Below are 20,834 nucleotides of genomic sequence, written 5' to 3' on the forward strand. Positions count from 1 at the left end.
CATCAACAGGTTCAAACCTCTGGCTCTGAGTCACTGTGTCATCCTTACAATTGAGCCAGACTGAATTACTGTAAGTTAGATAAGCTCCAGATTTGACTTCAGTACTGACTAATCTAATGAACAGTATATGCAAAGATATAATATTGTAAAGCATCCTATAGAAAATATTAATTAAAATGAGAGATTTGTGGGGGGTGTACTCAAATATTCAGAGCAATGCATATACGTGATATTAAAAAAACAACATATACATGTAAAAGTTCTGATACAAAAGTCTCTAAGTGACATCTGAATTTTCTTCTAAAATAGTTTTTTTTCCTTAGGATCCTGTGTGTAGGTTCAGTAATATTATCATTGCCTTTAAAGTGAACAAACAAAATATAAACAGGAAAATTAGAAAAAAACTTCAGACAGCGCTTTTTCATATCTCTTTACATTTATTTGTAACAAAATATACTGCTACATTTAACAACTATATATATATATATATATAACTAAAATCTTTATGTAAAATTATTTAATATGTATGTTGTTAATATGAATTACTACTATAAGGAATACCATTATAAACCTGCAAATGTTTTAAAGGTTTACAATTATGTAAACATTTAATAATTAGTTTACAACAAGATTATTAAATTAATAATAATCTTGATTAATAACAACAAGATTATTAAATCCCCACATTTTGCAAAACCTAACAAGACATTCAAACTCGCACATAGGATTAACAAAGCCAACTGGTCAATCTCCATTAACAGGCAAAAAACCTCTGGCTCTGAGTCATCCTTACTGTTGAGCCCTGCCAAATATACAGACCTTTGACACTTTTTTGTTTTTGAGTCACGACCCACCAGTTGAGAATCACTACAGTTCATGATTGATAGAGAAATCATGAGAGCATCACTCAGTGAGGACTGAAGACATTTGTATGAAAAGATGTATTTTTCTATGGAAAGGGAGAGTAAGAAAGAAAGAGAGAGGAAGCGAGAGGGATTGTTCTCTTTTAGATCTCAGTGTAGCCCACCAGCCTGGCTGAATCTCTGCAGTCCCCGAGGAGAGAGAGCGAGTAATCCGGGCTCTGCCTTCTCCTTACACAAACGCCAGGATCAGCGCTCCTCGCACAAGTAATTAGAAGATAATGGGCAGTAATGCGGCCCGATCTGTCCCCATTATCTCCTGGCACTGCCAGCACAGCGCCATCTGCTGCCTGATCTGGACACAGCAGATCTTAAAAATAGAGCCTGGTATTAACTTAATCCATCCACACCTTTCGTTTATTCATAAACCCTTTGGCGGTCTCTATGTGTGTGTGTGTGCGTGAGAAGACAAAACATAATTAAAGTTGATAGGCCTGATGACTGCACATTTTTATGTGGCTACGAGGGAACAATAGGCTAATTAAAGAGGAAATCCCTATTAAATGTCTTATGTTTATGTGTGTGTGTGAGTGTGTGTGTGTGTGTGTGTGTGTGTGTGTGTGTCTGCTGTATGTTTTGCCTCATTTAATTTAGCTACTAAAGGGAGCCAAGCAAGATTTCAGTTTCTTTCGGATGTTTTGAAATATTTGGCAGTGTATTAGCTACAACAATGTAACCCATGTCCCGATTAACTGTCTGCCCAGTGCCAAGCTTAATAATACCCTGCATTTAATAAATCACTGCCTCATTGTGTCAATTAACGTATGACAGCCTCTGTTTTGGTAACATATTGCATGCTTAGTCAATCTTTCAAGAGACTTCAAGAGATTTCCTAGTTGGCGTGAATGCCTTAGTTTCTGCTTTGAGCATTTTATATAAAAAACAAGCTCTGTAAACGTATTATATAAAATATTTATACATTCATTAAAGTTTTTTATTATTATTTAATCCATTTTAAATAATTCATAATAGGTAAATAATTCTTATAATAAGTCTTATAATAATAAGTATTATCTGTTAACAACAGATCATTTGTAGAAATGTGGACGTAAATTAAATATATTACATATACACTGTATAACCAATAAAAAATGTCCTAGCTAATGATTAGTTTACTTTCTCAAATACATTACATTTTCTTCTTCCTTTTTAACAATAAAAATTTAGTATTCTCTAGAATTTGCATGTTTTGCCTTTCTATTTTGTCATGTTAGTTTCCAATTGCCCCTATGCTTCACTTTCAAATCTATGAGTAAATGATTAATTAACTGTTATTTTGAGTGATCTTGCTTAAGATTAACCAGGGAAAGTTGTTCATGTTTAATGTTCTCGTATGGTTTTTTTTTAAAAGGGACATCTGTTTCTTTTATGTTACCAATGAGCTAGACTAGACTAGATTAGAGCCTGATGGTAAGTTGAGAGTCTACAAAGTTTGCAATCCTATTTTTTGGGGTTTACTAATCCAAATGTACACTGTGTAAATACACTCACCGGCCACTTTATTAGGTACACCTTACGATTAGACCTCCTCTGAGATTTTGTTCCATACTGACATGATTGTTATCAGTTACCCTGCTGGAAGTAGCCATCAGAAGATGGGTACACTGTCATCATCAAGGGATAGACATGGTCAGCAACAATACTCAGGTAGGCAGTGGCGTTGACACAAAGCTCAATTGATACTAATAGGCATAAAGTGTGCCAAGAAAATATCCCCAATACCATTACACGACCATCACCAGCCTGAACCATTGATACAAGGATTGATCGAAGCTTTCATGTTGTTGATGCCGAATTCTGACTCTACCATCCGAATGTTGCAGCATAAATCAAGACTCATCAGACCAGGCAACGTTTCTCTAATCTTCTATAGTCCAATTTCAGGGAGCCTGTGCAAATTGTCAGTTTCTTGTTCTTAGCTGACCGGAGTGGCACCTGGTGTGGTCTTCTGCTGCTGTAGCTTATCTGCCTCAAGCTTTGACGAGTTGTGACGAACAGTCCCCGTCTGGCCATTCTCCCCTGACCTCTGGCATCATCAAGACATTTGCGCCCACAGAACTGTCGCTGACTGGATATTTTCTCTGTATCCGACCATTCTCTGTAAACCCTAGAGATGGTTGTGCAAGAAAATCCCAGTAGAGAAGCAGTTTCTGAAATACTCAGACCAGCCCATCTGCCCAACAACCATGCCACTTTCAAAGTCACTTAAATCACCTTTCTTTGTGTGTATACTAGCAAGTACACATTGTAAGGAAATAAATCTATATAGTATATAACTAATATACACTACATTCTGGCATCATCAAGTAATTATTCAACAAAACTGTGCACACATGTATATAAGGGACGCAAATAACACCCATTTAGCAGAATGACCCAGCGTTTGGGATTGTATATCCGAGATTACTGTGAGATAAATATATCAGTGTGTGGTTCTCCAGTGGCTGTTCTGGGCATTGATGTTTACCCCACACACGAGGCATACCTCTCCCCTTACTGCCAGGTCAGGTGTCTGTTTCTGCACCCGGAGCTGCTGAATGCCAACACGCATGTCTACGCTTACACCAAAACTGGCAGCACTTTTAAAACCGGATACACGGATCCTTATCCTTGAGCCGTTCCTTCCTAGACATGTTTATTCATTCATCATGTTAGGCCGTTCGGTGTTTTCTCAGTATTACAGGGCTAATGACATTGTTCATTTGTTTATATCTCACGCGCATGAACGAAATCCCGCACACACGGACTAAACCTTAACTTGAGGGTGACCCCCTCCTGTTACTGATCTATAATAAAACAGATGATATGCAAATATAAACATAAACACCACAAATCAACACAAACTCGCACTGTTTCCTGCCGCATCTCCCTCCCACCCTCTGTCTCTCCGTTCCACTAATTTGCTCTTGCAGCAAACCTGTCTCTTTATTGAGATGCTAACTCCCTTTATGAGCACCTAATCCTGTAGCACGGGGGATAATTTATAGGGCATTTACATGAGGAAGGCCAGCTAATTGGGAGCATGTGTCTGAGTAAGCCCGTACGACGCCCCTGCACTACAAATGAGCTTCTGCCTGCTCTGACATCATCTCCCTGCATCTTAATATCGTTTACCTTCTTAAACTTCCCGTACATTTCATCACCTGCTTATATAAACTGCACCGCAAGCGCTTTCCGAGCCATTGTGGGATCAAAATCCGCCAGTATGTCTCTTGGAATCGGTAAGTCTGGACTGCAGTGATGTACTGTAGCGGACAGGTTGCCAGCTGACCTAGTTGCGAAGTGCGCATTTGTTTATGCCGCCATGCTCGTTTTCTCTCTCTGACCCCAAAAGGTGGTCTGAAATGATTCGCAGCCGGACTGAAGAAGAATAAGGGGGCTGAATGCTGCGATCAGGATTGAATAATCTTCAGGTAGCAGCCGAAATCATGATTAGCTGTGATATACAGCCACTTTACCCGAATGGCGCCGAGGCTAAGAAGCCCCCTCCCATTTGATTGAACACGTCCCAGCTCCTCACGCAGCTGTCACCTTTGGCTAAGTGCCACACGCAAGGCGGGAAAAGTCCATCTGATAGATGCACCACTACACCTCTCAAGGGCTGACCCTTGACCCTGACGACCGACGGGGGAAGTGTCCGGGTCGCCCTCCGCCGGCTAAGCGGCCCTTTATGTGCCGGCGATTTCACCTGACCTGTGACTCTCGTCCTCAGTCTCGACAGCATCCTGCTCTGCTCTAAAAACTGCCCCAGCCTCCTTCCTCGGCTCTTTCTCATTTACATCAGCTCGTTTTTTATAGCTTCACGGTTATATATTGGGCTTTGTCTGGCTGTGCGTGTACCTGCACTGGTCCCAGCTGCTTCTCATTAATAACCTGGCCTGCCGCAGACGCGCAGAGAGAGAAATGGACGAGCTACTTACCATCCCGGTAAAACACTGTAAGCACAATGGAGCGGATAGTCTAGAACACAAGAAGAAAGGAAGGTAGTTATTGTGATGTATGTATTAAACAGAAAGTCCTTCCCTGTGCTTTGACCTGTGCTGTGGACAGCGTAGGTGAAACGAAGTCTTCTAATGAGATGGCTTCTATTATAGGACCAAGAGAACGGCACAGAGAGCCTGAAATCTGTTACCGCGATCGCTGCTTAGGGAGCCAGAGGGGAATTAAAAGCATGGAAAAAGGATTTCTTTAGCACGCCTCATCAAAAGGGAATTAGCACGCTCCAGGAGGGGTGGCAGGAGTAGGCGACACAATGAAGGGATAAAGGGGGAAACAGCAGGATGAGCTGGTGTTCCACCTCTCAAGATTAGGCCAGCTTAAAGATTGAAAACACTGAGTCTAAACACCTCTGACAATGTACTTTCTGTAAACTTTGATAGTTAAAAAAAGACTTATACTAATGTAATCTAGCTTAAACTGTGCAACGGCTGGGTCTAAAATGTTTTTTTGCTAATGGTGGCTAAATTTAGACAATTTATATGGAAGTCTGGTCATGATATTTTATCTTGCATTATTTGATGAATTTGTATTATAGTATTATTTACCTGTTTGTTCTATAATATTCCAGACAGTCAGTGCAGTGTCATCATGCAATAAATTTTGTTATTCTTCACCTCTTAAAAAGCACTTCAAAAATGAGATTAACTTAATTTTAACAAAATTGAAATTGTAGAAGTTGTCAGGATGCGTTTTTTTTTTTTTTTTTTGCTTTAGCGGCTGTTTTTGAATCATAAAATAAGAGTCAGTATTTAGCATGTTGATTTTGGAGCATGTGCCACAGGCTTGCTTGAATATTAAAAATTATTTTCTTACAGAGTTACATCATACTCAGTGATTTTATCCAACTTCAAACATGTTTACAGCACTGAAATAATATTTGGTTATAAAAAAATAGATCAAATAAACTACCAGTACAACAAAGTTAAAAAGAATGCATTTCATCTCAATCAATCCTTGATTTAATGATTTACCATTGCATATGCGACAATCCCTAACATAAATTAAGATCTGAAGTGATCCCTTTGGCAAGATGAGCTTAATTTCAGGGCTTAATTTTTCTCACAAATAAAGTTTTCTCTTTAAGTGCTGAGAGAGTTGAACCCTACAGAGTAACGGTAGTGGGAATCGAAAAGCAGAAGTTTAAAGCAGCTCCTGAGATCCGCCTCAGGCATCTCAATTCGACCTGAGGTGTTACATCACCAACAAAACCTTCGATTTCTCTCCCCACACACACCTCTCCCTCTTTATTTTCCCCTCTTTTTGTAACTCAACGTGGCGCCTCTGTCTGATTTGATGAAGTGAGCTTTGAGGCATCCGGCGCAAGACGTGCAACAAGCAGCAAACAGCGTGTAAACTAATGTCAACAGAAGCCCTCGCCGCCACTCCTCACCTTCACACTGATGAAACACGCTGAAACTGCACCTAGACTAAACAGACAAGCTCTGCTATGTTTTGCAGTTCATCTTCTTCTTCGTGAGGTTACGGTCATGGTTTTGGTGGTGTTTTCGGGACTAAAGAGAAGTTATATTGAGACATTATTGCATTCGAAGCATCTGACTTGTTTTTTTTATTTGTGTACTGTAGTGACACATCACAAAGGTCTTTGGTGTGTCAAAGAAATCTGCTCACAAGTCAGCTCAGAGCGTTGTCTTTTCACTTGCTTATCCTCCAGACTAAAAGAAAACGACTAGGGAGCCATTGGCTCCAAAAATGAAACTTTCAGGAGCCAAATGACTCTACTTGGGAGAATCGCTCTATGAAGATGGTTGTGCTGCAGCGCTTCAGCTCACTGAGAGCACAGCTGTCAACTTCTTCTGCATTTAAACTGATGTTATAGTTGCGTTTAGAATATATTTGATTACAAAATGATGCTATCATTGTAGTAATCATGGTTGTATTCATCTAATAGTCTTAAATAACCATTTAGCTTTATATGATGCTTAAAATTATTCATTCATTTATTTCCCTTAAAATTAGTCTCTGATTTATTAGAGGTCACCACAGCAAAATTAACCACTGCTAAAAACATATATTTAAATATTTTTTGGGAACAAATATTTTTTTCAAATTTTTTTTAACAGAATTTGTATATGTATCTTAATAGTTGATTGCAGATAGCTTGTTCTCCTAAAATATTTATTACACAACATTTACTACTGTTGAAACAAATTTCCATCTAACAGTGTTGGGGGAACGCATTACAAGTAACAAGTGAGTTACATAATAATACAACTTTTCTAAGTGACAAGTAATGCATCACTTTAAAAAAAATACAGTAATATTATGTGAGATTCTTTTTAAAAAAACATTATGTGAGTTACCTTTTAGTTGAAATAATTAGCTTTTTAAAATGAATTGAAAGTGATTTTACTTACTAATAATAAAATAGGAGAAACACATTGCTTTAAACTTTCTTTAATCTGTGTATGTGACATGTATATCTGGGGGCAGTTCTCAGACAATAACATTATCCTAAATTACTATTTTTATTCTTTATTTTTTAAAGGTAAATAAAGGTTATACAGGGCTTTGTTAATTGCAGAGCTTCTCTATTTAAATGAAGAAGAAAAAAAACTGCGATCACACTTTATTTTGATAGTCCATTTGTTGAATTTAAGTTACATTGCATCTACTGTATATGCCAACTAATTCTCATTAGATTATAAGTAGACTGTTAGGTTGGGAGTTAGGGTTAGGGCTAGGGCTAGTGTAAGTTGACGTGTACTTGCAAAGTTTCTTATAGTCAGTTAAATGTCTGTCGAAGGAGCAGTATCAACAGATATTAAGCAGTCTACTAATACTCAAACGGACCATCAAAATAAAGTATTACCAAAACAGCAAATTCTGAATGAGATCAAGCCTCAGCCAGATAAAAAAGTAACCAAAAAGTAACTCAAAGCAGAATGTAATGCATTACTTTGCTTAAAATGTAATGCAACTAAGAAACTTAACTTAACATTGTAATCCATTACCTTCAAAAGTGACTTTGCCAGACACTGCCACTTAGTGACCCTCTTCACAAGCAAGTCTAAAGCTATTTAGGTTTTGTTTTGTTTTTTCCATTTAAATGAAAATGAAAATGAAAGGCTTATAAGAGTTGTATATACATTTGTCCATTTATTTAATTCATAACTGCCACTAGTTCTGAGTGCATGAGAGTGTTTACATGAAGTGACAGTTGGTCAAATATTTGTAACATAGCCTGTAATAAATAATAAATAGCCTACTGATAAAGTAAGTTATATAACAATCAGGTGATGTGCTCCACCAGCATGATCTTAATATTATTTTTTAGTGTGTGCTGTGCCGCGGTTTTCATATGCACACGTTTAAGATTTAAGGTAATAACATCGCCATGATGGTCAAAGAATTCGAAGCATTCTTTTCACCCCAACGCAATTTAATAGGGCACTATAAAGGCTAAAGAACTTCATTCTTATATTGGCTTTTTGCAGCCTAGGGCAATACTTCTCACCATGTATCTTTTCTAAAACCTACAGTATAGTGTAAAAGCATGTTTATTACTAAGAAAACTAAAACAAATTTATATTTTAATTGAACACATCACATCACATAAGGATCACATACAGAAAGTCTGTTTAGTATTGTGAAAAGGCAAAGCTGAATATCTGTGGTTAAAGTGCCACCCAGCAGTCAAAAGCTGCTGGCGCACCAATTACCGCAGCCACCGCGGTAAGAATGGTGGCAAAAGGAACACATTGAAGTAGTGACATCTGTAAATCAGTTATTGTGGCTCACATTTTGCTGATTGTTGCATACGGAGAACTCTGCTTACACTTAAAAAATTGAAAAAAAGATAGAAAATGCAGACTAACTACATCATTCAATTGCACGACAATGATTCCAGTAGGATGAAGCTTTCTCTAAATATAATCATCTCCAATCACTTCTAACATCAATTCTGTCAAGGCCTTGGTTAATGAGCTCACGACTGTTGGCCTGTCATGCAGCCTTTCCTTGTCTCTGTGATTGATAGTATTTGAAATTATTAATTAATTAAATAAATAAGAAACCACATCACAATAACTGATATTTCCTCATAAAGAAATTTGCAGACTAACTACATCATTAAATTGCAGGACAGTGTTTCCAGTAGAGGCAATGAACATAGCACTAATCATGAAACCACTTTACGAACAAATGACTCTTTAATGACTAGATGTTGAATTACCGTGGCAAATGTTTATTTATTTATTTTTGTCGCATTTGCCACCATTTATTCAGTCTGGAGCCTGGAGTTATCTAAACCAATGCTTCTGCTCAGGCTAAAATGAGGCTAAAATCCTGCTATTGATATAAATGTGTTTTTAATTGTTTGCGCTTGCAGAATGTTGCGTGCATTCTGCATTAGTTATTCCCACTGGAAATATTTGCAGCTTTTTTTTCCCCTCCACCCCCTATTTCTGTACTCCAGTAAAGCAGTACATCTTTCTCCTGTCCCCTGCTTTGCCCTGACCAGAACAAGCAGCATTGTGTCTTAATCAGTGTTAGGCTAATTTCGACCTAGCAAAGTCGCATTCCTCAACATGTCCGGATACATGTCCCTACGCACCCTGTCCCAATCCATGTCTCCCCAAAAGTGCGAGCATCTTGTTGCTGTTCTCAATACCCAGGGGCCTCCACCCCTGCCAAGGTACCACACTGTGAAACAACAAACCCCATCAGTAACCAGCATTCTCTACTGTACGGCCGCCCCACCCGGCTCACGTAGATTCATCTCGTCTCCTCGCACCCAGCCCTGATCATCAGCGCTCTGCATTACGGTGATTTATCGCTCCTCGTGCTGCGGAACGGTAATAGATCACGCAAGCGGCGGGGGGCCTGGGGAGGTAGAGCGGGAACATGGGACGCAGGGGCCTGCAGAAAAACCCACCTATGATGAAGTGCTCTGGAACAAACAGCAGCACTTGGTAGTCACTCTATCAGAGCAGCCATTGCACGCAGCCTTAATGCAGCTTCATTACGCACGCCGCCGTTTGCTACGCCACTATGTTTTGTTGACCTGCGCTTTCTTGCACACTGTACTCTAAATATTTAATATGCATAAATAAAGCATTGCAAGAAGATATCTGTTTCTCCTATATCTGTGGATCATTTTTATCATTTATTCATGTTTCTTGCTAATGCGTAGTATTGTGGTCATATATTAGGGGAAGAGCCACTGTTGTCCACTGAGGCTTTCTGTAACACATTCATTGACTTGGTGCATCTTCAAGGACTTGTCTACTGTGACTTTAAGGAATATGGAAACTCTGCAAGACATTCGGTTTGGCCTTTGGGGCTTAATGGGTGATTCACACAAAACGTGATGCAATAAAACAGCACAAAAGCATTGCTACCAATGTCTTGCACACTAGTTACACAAGGTACAGTTTTAAAAATAAAAGGTCGCAAATTTTTTTCTTTCTTTCTATTTTATTTTTTTCTTTGGAACTGATGCCACAGAAAAAAAAGTGTTATTGAATAGTCTGGAATGATTTCTCTTAGTGTGAAAAGCCTTTTAATAATCTGAGGAATACTTTTCCACTATAAAGATTCTTTAGTCCAATGAATGGTAAAGGTTCTTGTGGAAACAAAAATTTAAAAATGTATTACCTTATAAAACCAGCACAAATTTTTGTGTGTGTTTAATATATATTATTGCATAATATATATGTGTTGCATATATATATATTAACTGAGCTGTCAGTTAAAACTGAATAGACGTATAAAACTATCAAATAGTAGTATATAACAGTAATGAGTAGGGCCAGACAGAATCTGCCAACATTTTTGCTATTTCAGCTGAGAATTTTGTAAAAAAAAAAAAAATCTGCGGATTTATGATTTTAGGACTATCGTAACCAAAAACTTAATATATGAAATATATATAATACATTTTTAACTTTTATCTTTACGATGCAAATCCAAATAAATCCACTGATTTGGTAAACAAAGCAAGTCTCTCTTATAATATATCTACTAAAAGACAGAAAATATTACTTTACAAACTTTATTGTAAATAAATCAAATGAACATTTTATTATTACTAATATTATATCACAGTAATTTTTGTGAAATTAATTTAAAAACTGAATAAATCAAAATTTACACACATTTACACAAGTAAATACATGGACTCGATGATGGGCTAAAAATCTGCGGAAATCTGTAGATTCTGTGTGAGTCTAGTAATGAGTGAGTACGACTAGTGTTTTTTTTTTTTTTTTTGGACTATTGTTAGACGTCTATCAGATTTTCGCTGGCAGACCAAAGTTAGCCTTATTTTAGTCAAGAGGTCTATGTTTACTCATTTTCCACTGTTTAGTGGATTTCACAGACAAAATCCAGACATTTCAGTAGGATTGCTCTAGATCAAGAATTTTTATTTGACCAAACATTTTCCACTGCAGTCTTTGCAATGGTTTTAAATTGTTTACAAACTGTTTTAAAGTGAGTTTGATGTGAGTTGTTCTTCATACCTTACTGCGCTATTGAAAATAGACAATGGATCCTTTTCACCCACCGAATTTGCCAAAATGATGGCAAAATAATGTGAAAGCACCTGTAACGGGAAAATAATAATTTAATTAAGTTTATGTTTATAATAAAATGTAATAAAAAAAATAACATTGTGAGACTGTCTAAAAATATACACTCACCGGCCACTTTATTAGATACACCTTACTACTCTAGTTCCAGGTTGGACCCCTTTTTGCCTTTAGAACAGCCTTAATCCTTCGTGGCATAGATTGAACAAAGTTCTAGAAATGTTCCTTTGAGATTTTGGTCCATATTGACATGATAGCATCTAGCAGTTGCTGCAGATTTGACTGCTGCACACCCATGATACAAATCTCCCGTTCCACTATGTCACAAAGGTGCTCTATTAGATTGAGACTGTGGAGGCCATTTGAGCACAGTGAACTCATTGTCATGAGTCATTGTTGATGCCAAATTCTGACCCTCCCATCTGAATGTCGCAGCAGAAATCGAGGCTCATCAGACCAGGCAACGATTTTCCAATCTTTTATTGTCCAATTTTGGTAGCCTGTATGAGGTATAGCCTCAGTTTCCTGTTCCTTGCTGACAGGAGAGTCACCCGGTGTGGTCTTCTGCTGTTATAGCGCAACCGGCTCAAGGTTTGACTTATGTGTTCAGAGATGCTCTCCTGCATAATTCGATTGTAATGAGTGGTTATTTGAGTAACTTTTGCCCTTTTATTAGCTCGAACCAGTCTTGCCATTCTCTGACTCCTGGCATCAACAAGGCATTTGTGTGCCCAGAACTGGCGCTCACTGGACATGGTTTCCGCTACATTCATTCTTCCATGGCACAAAAATTGGTCCCGCCACGGCTACATTACAGCATCTCATTAAAACATTCAAACATGTTTTTTAAATAGCGGATTATAATCGCACCAAAATGTATTAAAAGGTAAGTGAATTATAACAGCGCAAACTTTTCTGTAGCGTAGTGGTGCTGTGAGTTATTTGTTTAACCCTTTAAGGTTACGTGCTAAATGACTGACTGATTGACAGGTGCGTGATGCGTAAGTCCAGCAAACATGACGTAGCTTTCAGTTAAGATAAACACAGTTTCAATACTTTATAGATAAAAGTTTATGGGCTCTGCATTTAATGACTTTATCTTGCTAGAGTTTATAGCCATTTCACTTTACTTCAGAATGCATTAATACCGCTTTGTAGGTCTAGTGGACATTCATAAATATTCCTAGCAAATCTAATAAATGTTGGAGACATACTTACTACATTAACACACTAAATCACACTTCAGCAGCGTTATTTGAGAGCGCACAAGAAAATGCAATTGACATTGCAGTTGGACAGGTGTACCAAATAAAGTGGCAGGTAAAAGTATATAATCCATATATTTGAGAATCAAAGAAATGTATATAATATATGTAGTTGTTTCATGAAAAAAAAAAATAAAGACACTTGGACAAAATATAACAGAAAAGCATAAGGTAAATTTTTAATTTAACACAAAAAAATATCTAAACAAACTAAATGCATGCAAAAACTACCATAGCCATTCTCTTGCAAAACACAGTTCTAAGGGGGAAAAGTCAAATTGGTTAGGAGAAAAATGCTCACCAATTTATAACAGGATAAAGGTCTGAGCCAAGTGCTTAAATGCTGTAGAAAAAAAAGTAGGTTCAGAACAATCACATCTGAATACAACATCAGTTAGTAAAGTCAACATATCTAAGAAAGAAACTGGCAGACAGAAACTTCAGACATGCTCTCAGCGAACACCTGTTCTCTAAATCTGAGATGACGGCGTCTTCAGCCTTTTGACATGCTGTAAACTCTGTTTATAGATGGGATTAGTATATTTAAAATGCAATATGCGTATCCCATCACCGTATGGCCTGGCAAGCAAATCGCCCACCTTGCGTATGGACTGTAAATCGAGAATAAAGAGAGACCCCCACATCTGTGTCTCACTGGGAGGGGATTAAAAAAAAAAGGATCATGAGGGACGAGAGATGGTAGAAACCTGTACGTATGACATCGCCATTGTTAGTATGTGCAGATGAGGCGGCTCAACTAAATTGCTAACAATGAGTTGAGCAGAAATCCCCTCTTACAGCGGGCCAAAGGCACACAACACTATTATCATAGTCATTTAAATAAAGTAATCTAATTTTCTGCATCAGTTAGAGGGGTGACCAAATTCACTGACATGTGTGTGTGTGTTGTGTGTGCAGTGGCAGATGAAGTGGTAACTGCATTGGAAAGGGAGGGTGGAGGTTTGGGGTTGAGGGTTAGGTGGGATTAGTACTCTTGAACCATTCTGTAGACATTTCCATCTTGTGATACTGTTAAGGGGTGTTTCGATGTGTGTGTGTGTGTGTGTGTGTGTGTGTGTGTGTGTGTGTGTGTGTGTGTGTTTATGTGAGCGAGCAGCACTGGGGTGTGAAGGCGTAATATCAGATCTGACAACAAAAGGATAGTGGAGGTGGAAAAAAAAAAAGCACAGACGCAAGCTGTTTCTATTCTTCTTGTCTTCCGGTCCAGTGGAAAAGTTGATGAAGTTTAAATGAAGCAGAATTAGGAGATCAAGCGGGCAGGCGCGTGCTGATACTATCCGTAAGCCCTCTCCCACAGGATTCCTCGGAGCCAGGAATTGAGCGCAGGCCAGCTGACTTGGATGAAATGGAGAGAAAGAGCGGAGAAGGAGAGGAACGGAGGGTGATGAAAGGATGAAGCTTTCTCTAAATGTGATAATCTCCAATCACCTCTAACATCAATTCTGTCAAGGCCTCGGTTAATGAGCTCACGGCTGTTGGAGCGTCACACGGCCTTCCCTTGTCTCTCTGATTCCCTCACCCTTGCTATCATCACTGTTATTCTTTTCATTTAATCCTCCTCTCTTCAGCTGATTCGAGCAGGAGGGATGGGAGCAGCCTATTACGCAGGCCTTGCTGCTCTCGTCTATCTAAATGCTAACGACGTGAGCACCTTTCGGAGGAAGAGAAATGCATTCGGACGTACAGGGGTTAATCTGATGATGACTTGAGCGCTCCTCTGTTGCGTTTTATCAAATTATTTGTGAGGATGGAGGGAAGGCGGAAGGCATGTTTTCTTCCCGTGCACTGACACTTCCTTTCGGAGGTCACTGGCCCTCATCAACACGCTTGTTTCCACTCGAGATACTCTTGGCCCTTCTGCGGCATCTGAATTGAGCGGCTTCGTTTTTCAACCAGTTCTCGCTCTCTTACATTCAGCTCTCTTTTAATATCCACTGCTTAGATATTGATGGAAATATCACGAGTGTCTTTTATGCCTCTCGCTGTTTCTGCATGGACTTAGATGGGCTGAATTGATTGGTTGTGGCTGGTTTAGTGGGTTGGAAGGCTTGGGGTAAAAGCTCTGGGTCACCTTGCAGCCAGCTTTCTATTTTTTTTCCATTCCGGAGCCACTATGTTAGAAAACAGCATGCACATGGTATTTAGGTTTTTAAATAAACACACTTTGACTACTTATTGAATCATATACTTTGAAGAATTCAGGTTCATTATATGACATGACACCTGTATATAACTGGATAAAACAGAAGCAACAACAAAATACACCCTTATTTGGCTACCTGCATACATAATATGCAGAAACGTGGCTACCTGCATACATAATGTGAAGAAATTAGGTCTATATGACTTGAAAATTTATGCCTGAAAGCAATAAATGCATCTAAACCCACTGGAAATGAAACCTACACTATAAAAATATTAATAAATTAGCAGTTTACCATATTTTGTGATTTATGTTTTATTTGATTATTAATTGCAGTATGCAGGGTTTCTGCAGGTTCACCAAGTTACATTTAAGATTTTTAAAGACATTTTAAGACCACTATGAATAAAATTTTAGACTTATACAGGGCTTAATGTTAAGGATTTCTTTTTTTACAAATATCCTAGTTAGGAAAGATTTTCACTAGCCATGTCGAAAAAAGCGAATTACTTTAGTCTACATTAATAATAATTTAATTATAAAAAATATATTTGTCAGGTAAAAGTACAGTAAATAAATGCTATTTAATGCTATAAAAATTAAAAGATGTTGTTGAGATTAGGATTGTTGGTGATTGTATAGGTGTTAATTGCCTGATTGGTTACCTATAAATGGACAAAGGAAAATAAATACATCTTTAGAAAGATTTAAGAACTACAACACAATATTTCAGTAGATTTAAGACTTTGTAAGGCCTAAAATTTAGCTTTTGAGACTTGCATTTTAAGATTTTTTAAGACCCCGCAGATATGACTATGGAACCTTGATATGTCTTCCAACAACTTTTAACCTAAGAAGTAAAAAAGTGACTTTTAATTATCATTCAGTGTATCAACAGTGTAAAGTGATATATTGAACCTAGACAATTTATCATTTTACACTATTTAAAAAGATAATTAAAAGTCACTTTTTTACTGTTTTGTATGTTGTGTTGTATATTATGCTATAAAACTTTGTAATAAACTTCCAGTACATGTTCTGTTATTTTACAGACTTATTTCTCTATATATATTATTTCAGATACACTGGATTTTTTAGATTAGATTTAATTTTAGTGTCATTACACCTGTACAAGTACAAGGCAACGAAATGCAATATAGGTCTAACCAGTGCAATAGCAGCAAGTGCAGGACAAAAGTTATAAAGTGCAATTATAGAAAAACTATGGTGATATTTACATATGGATGTACTATGGACATTATATACAGGTTGTATTAACTATGAAGAGATTTACAATATATGAATACACACTCACACTCATTAACTCAAAATTCTAATCAGCCAATTACATGACAGCAACTCAGCTGCAGTTCAACCTGAGCATCAGAATAGTAAGGAAATGCAATTTATGTGACTTTGAACGTGACATGGTTGTTGGTGCCAGAAGGGCTGGTCTGATTATTTCAGAAACTGCTGATCTAAAGGTATTTCAAGTTCAACCATCTTTAAGGTTTACAGAGAATGGTCTGGTACAGAGAAAATATCCAGTGAGCTGCAGTTTTGTAGGCACAAATGCCTTGTTGATTGAGAGGAGAATGGTCAGACTGATGGAAAGGCAACAGTTACTCAAATAACCACTCGTTACAGCTTAGGTATGCAGAAGAGAATCCCTGAATGCACAACACATCACAAAACACTGAGGCGGATGGGCTACAGCAACAGAAGACCACATCGTGTGCCATTCCTGTCAGCTAAAAATAAGGCTTCAATTCATACAGGCTCACCAAAATTGGAAAATAGAAGATTGGAGAAACATTGTTTGGTTTGATGAGTCTTGATGTCGCTGCAACATTCGGATGGTAGAGTCAGAATTTGGCATCAACAACAAGAAAGCATGGATCCATTCTGCCATGTATCAACGGTTCAGGTTGGTGGTGGTGGTGGTTTAATGGTGGAGGGGATATTTTCTTGCCACACTTTGGGTCCATTAGTACTAATTGAGCATCATGTCAATGCCACAGCCAGCCTAAGCATTGTTGCTGACCCTGTCAATCCCTTTAGGAACACAGTGTACACATTTTCTGATAGCTACTTCCAGCACGATACATGAAGCGCAAATCTTCTTAGACTGCATTCTTGAACATGACAATGAGTTTACTGTGCTCAAATGGTCTCCACAGTCACCAGTCTCAATCCAATAGAGCACATTTGGGATGTGGTGGGATGGGAGATTTGCATCTTGGATGTGCAGCCGACAAATCTGCAGCAACTGCGTGATGCTATTTTGTTAATATTAGGCCAAAATCTCTAAGGAACATTTCCAGAACTTTGTTGAATCTATGCCACAGAGGATTAAGGCAGCTCTAAAGGCAAAAAGGGTCCAACCTGGTACTAGTAAGTTTACCTAATAAAGTGGCCTGTGAGTATGTACACGATGCTATTAAAAAAATCAGAGGTATGCAGATAGATATGAACATAATTACAAATATATATATGCAGCAGATATGTACAATTCAAGATGAATTGATTGATTGTGTATTTCAAACTAAATAAATGTCAATAAAAAGTCACTTTGCTTAACAACTGTAGAGTTGAATTTTCAACATCAAAAGTCAACAGAGCAGAGATCAACATCCTACAATGCAATTAAATAAACAGAAAACACTTGTGTTACTTAACAGATATTTTTTACACTTTTCTCTTTCACAGCTTCAATTGCATTTCAATGCACTCAGAACAATCGAACCACACTGCTATGCTTATTTGTGGTTTACTAATTATCTGAATATTAGTGAAGCATTAAAAAAAAGACAAAAACACAGTGGCAATATTTTAAAGTCAACCAAAATATGTCCAATACCATGGCAGCAACTGTACTTTTCGTGAGTGTAAGATGTCTAAACTGAATGAAAAAGAGAAGCCGTTAGTTATTTTGCCCTCTTGCTGTGTACATTATCACTCGTTTTTTCGTCCATTTTATCAGCACACAAAAACAAAGACCTGTAGTGGAAGACTCATGTCCTCTGCCGTCCTTTATTGCAAGTTTGGCTGTCCCTAGTGCGCAATTCCTCCTCTCCACTGATTCTCCTGTATCAAGGCTTCGTTTGATTTCACACAGGCCAATGAAACAGCAGTCGGTAAGATAGCGACTGAACTATCAATCTTTGTAATGCAATCGGTGGATGGTGCACCGTGTGTAAATGTTTGCACAGGCATTCATCCAGACCTGCCGTCAAACCCATTCCATTGAAAAGAGGATCTATCCGGGGCAACCAGGTCTCTCTCTCTCGTTCTCTATCCTTTCTTTCTTTCTTTTTTTTTCCAACAGCAGCATGATATTGAGCCTGATGAGCGTATTGTCTTTTACAGCTCTGTGCATTTTTCATATAGGCTCTGCTATTATGTTTCATCTACGCCAGCTCAAGGGAGAACAGCTGTGTGGGCCCTAGATCTTCTGCAACTGACAGAGAACTCATTTCACTGGAAGAGACGGGTCAGGATGTAGTGTTTTTTTTTTTTAACCATGCTACCTGCGGGATCTGATACAATCGGATCTCTCTGCCTTTCGAAAAACCTCAGCCAGCACCATGCACACAGCCAGATAACTGGAATAATAAACAGAAAATCTGATCTGTGTCAACAGAGACTATGGATTTGTGCAATATTTTACAATGTGCTGGGCCCAGATTTAGACAGCACAAATTTTAGCAGGGCGATTCAGAATATACCTAGAAAAAATGCATTTATTTTAACTTAAAATGTACACACAATTATGAAAAAAAAAGTGCATGAAAAAATGCAATTGTTTTATGATTGTGTGTATTTTCTAAAGCAAGATAAACGTATTTTTGTTCATTACTGCTAAGATTAAAAATGAAATCTATTTTTTACGAAGAAATTATTGTAAATATAAAATAAAAAATAGATCTTTTAAAATTCTATATTCTAAATAAATGCATTTGTCCTGAAAAAATAATTATCAAATAGTTTTCCAGCATAAAAATAATAAAAGTGGAATACAGCTTAAATATTTTGTTCATTAAAATGTGTGTACTGTACATTCAAGAGTTCACACTTAGCTGATGATTGATTATAAGCAAGTTTGGCATGCTGTCCCGGGAGAGAGCCCTGAGCTCGAAGGTTCTTGAGCCCTGGGCTCCCTCCCGTTTGGAGGAAGAGAGGGGAGCCTCGAGCTCAGGTAGATCTCGACAACTCCCCTTTTTATAATAGCTAAAGATTAAGATTGAAGGCTATTAAAAGATATGCTGCATTATTAGATTACCTGTATTAAAATTTAGATTTAACGATTAACTTGTTGTACATGTTTTTGGAATGTGGGAGGAAACCGGAGAACCCGGGGAAAACCCACGCAAGCACGGGAAGAACATGCAAACTACACACAGAAACGACCACCGGCCTGTTAAGGAACTAGAACCGGTGACGTTCTTGCTGTGAGGCGACAGTGCTAGTCACTGAGCCACCGTGCTGCCCTATGGAGGGAAAGGTGAAAAGGTAGGGGTGGAAGGGGGGATTCTTCAAATCGAAGATGACTGTAGTGAGAAAACCCTGGCTCTTTATAGTGGTTAGGAATGGCCTGATTGGTGGATCAAGCATGCTAATGCAGGACCAGCCGTGTTCAATCATAATCACGTGCTCCTCTCGAAATTAGTTTATGAATAAACTTCACTTCAAGAGTTCACACTTAGCTGATGATTGATTATAAGCAAGTTTGGCATGCTGTCCCGGGAGAGAGCCCTGAGCTCGAAGGTTCTTGAGCCCTGGGCTCCCTCCCGTTTGGAGGAAGAGAGGGGAGCCTCGAGCTCAGGTAGATCTCGACAACTCCCCAAAATGCTCCGCTCGGGACAGCAGCCGCGTATTTGAAGAACCCCCCAAAAGGCACAGGAGATTAATGCCATATCCGGCTGCTGAAAAGTGATACAGAAATAGCTTGGAGGAGCAACAGAGACTGGTGTGGGTGTAAAAATTAACTGAAAGTGCTTATGTATGACTATGTGTGCTCCCGGGTTCTGTTAATTGTAAGGACCAGCGGGAGAGTAAGTGGGGTAAGTGTAAAGGTTTAAAACATATGTGGTGAGTTTCGTAAAGGTTTAGTATAGTAGTGATGGAAAATAAAGCTGTAAGGTTCTGCGGAGCTGTAGCTGCAGATGAGAAGCGGTTAACTGATTAACCGCTTTGGCAGTCCAATGGGGAGTGTGTCAGTAGTGGTATGGATAAATGGTAGTGTGCGTGAGCTCCGGTGGAGCGACACTGCTGCAGCAGTGGTGCAGGGGGGGATGAAGCTCGGCTGAGCGTCTCTGCGACTGCAGAGGTGCGATGGTAGTCAGTACTAAGGGGAAGAATACGCTTCTGCAGCAGCGTTTTAACTGCTTTAGCAGTGCTGGGAGTGACAGAAGTGGTATAAGTGTAATGGAAGTGTGCATGAGCTCCAGCAGAGCGTCACTGCTGCAGCAGTGGTGCAGGGGATGTAAATGATGCTCGGCTGAGCGTCTCTGCTGCTGCAGAGGTGCAATGGAAGTCAGTATTTGTAAGGGAAATACGCCTCCGCAGGGACGTTTAACTGCTTTAGCAGTGCTGGAGAGTGTATCAGTATTGGGTTGCTAAATGAAAGTGTATATGCGCTCGCTGAGCGTCACTGCTGCGGCAGTGATGTGGAGGGGAGTGATGCTCGGCTGAGCGTCTCTGCGACTGCAGAGGTGCGGTGGTAGTCAGTCCTAAGGGGAAGAATACGCTTCTGCAGCAGCGTTTTAACTGCTTTAGCAGTGCTGGGAGTGACAGAAGTGGTATAAGTGTAATGGAAGTGTGCATGAGCTCCAGCAGAGCGTCACTGCTGCAGCAGTGGTGCAGGGGATGTAAATGATGCTCGGCTGAGCGTCTCTGCTGCTGCAGAGGTGCAATGGAAGTCAGTATCTGGAAG

The 20,834-nt window shown here is 38.8% G+C and overlaps 1 long non-coding RNA gene across 2 annotated transcripts in view; it reads right to left on the bottom strand.

Moving 5' to 3' along the window:
* Window positions 1-2,071: 2,071 nt before the first annotated feature.
* LOC141379843 (uncharacterized) overlaps window positions 2,072-20,834 on the bottom strand; it is a 31,395-nt gene continuing 12,632 nt past the window's right edge. The window contains exons 1-3 of one of the 2 annotated variants that reach the window (XR_012396705.1): window positions 11,582-11,849; window positions 11,402-11,484; window positions 2,072-4,880 (exon numbers count right to left, since the gene is read on the bottom strand). This is a non-coding gene — a long non-coding RNA (uncharacterized lncRNA). Of the gene's footprint in view, window positions 4,881-10,369; window positions 11,485-11,581; window positions 11,850-13,036; window positions 13,079-20,834 lie in introns of those variants that run through there. The other variant, XR_012396704.1, reaches the window with a different exon arrangement.

Source organism: Danio rerio, chromosome 21, assembly GCF_049306965.1.
Source record: "Danio rerio strain Tuebingen ecotype United States chromosome 21, GRCz12tu, whole genome shotgun sequence".
Taxonomy (NCBI): Eukaryota; Metazoa; Chordata; class Actinopteri; order Cypriniformes; family Danionidae; genus Danio; species Danio rerio.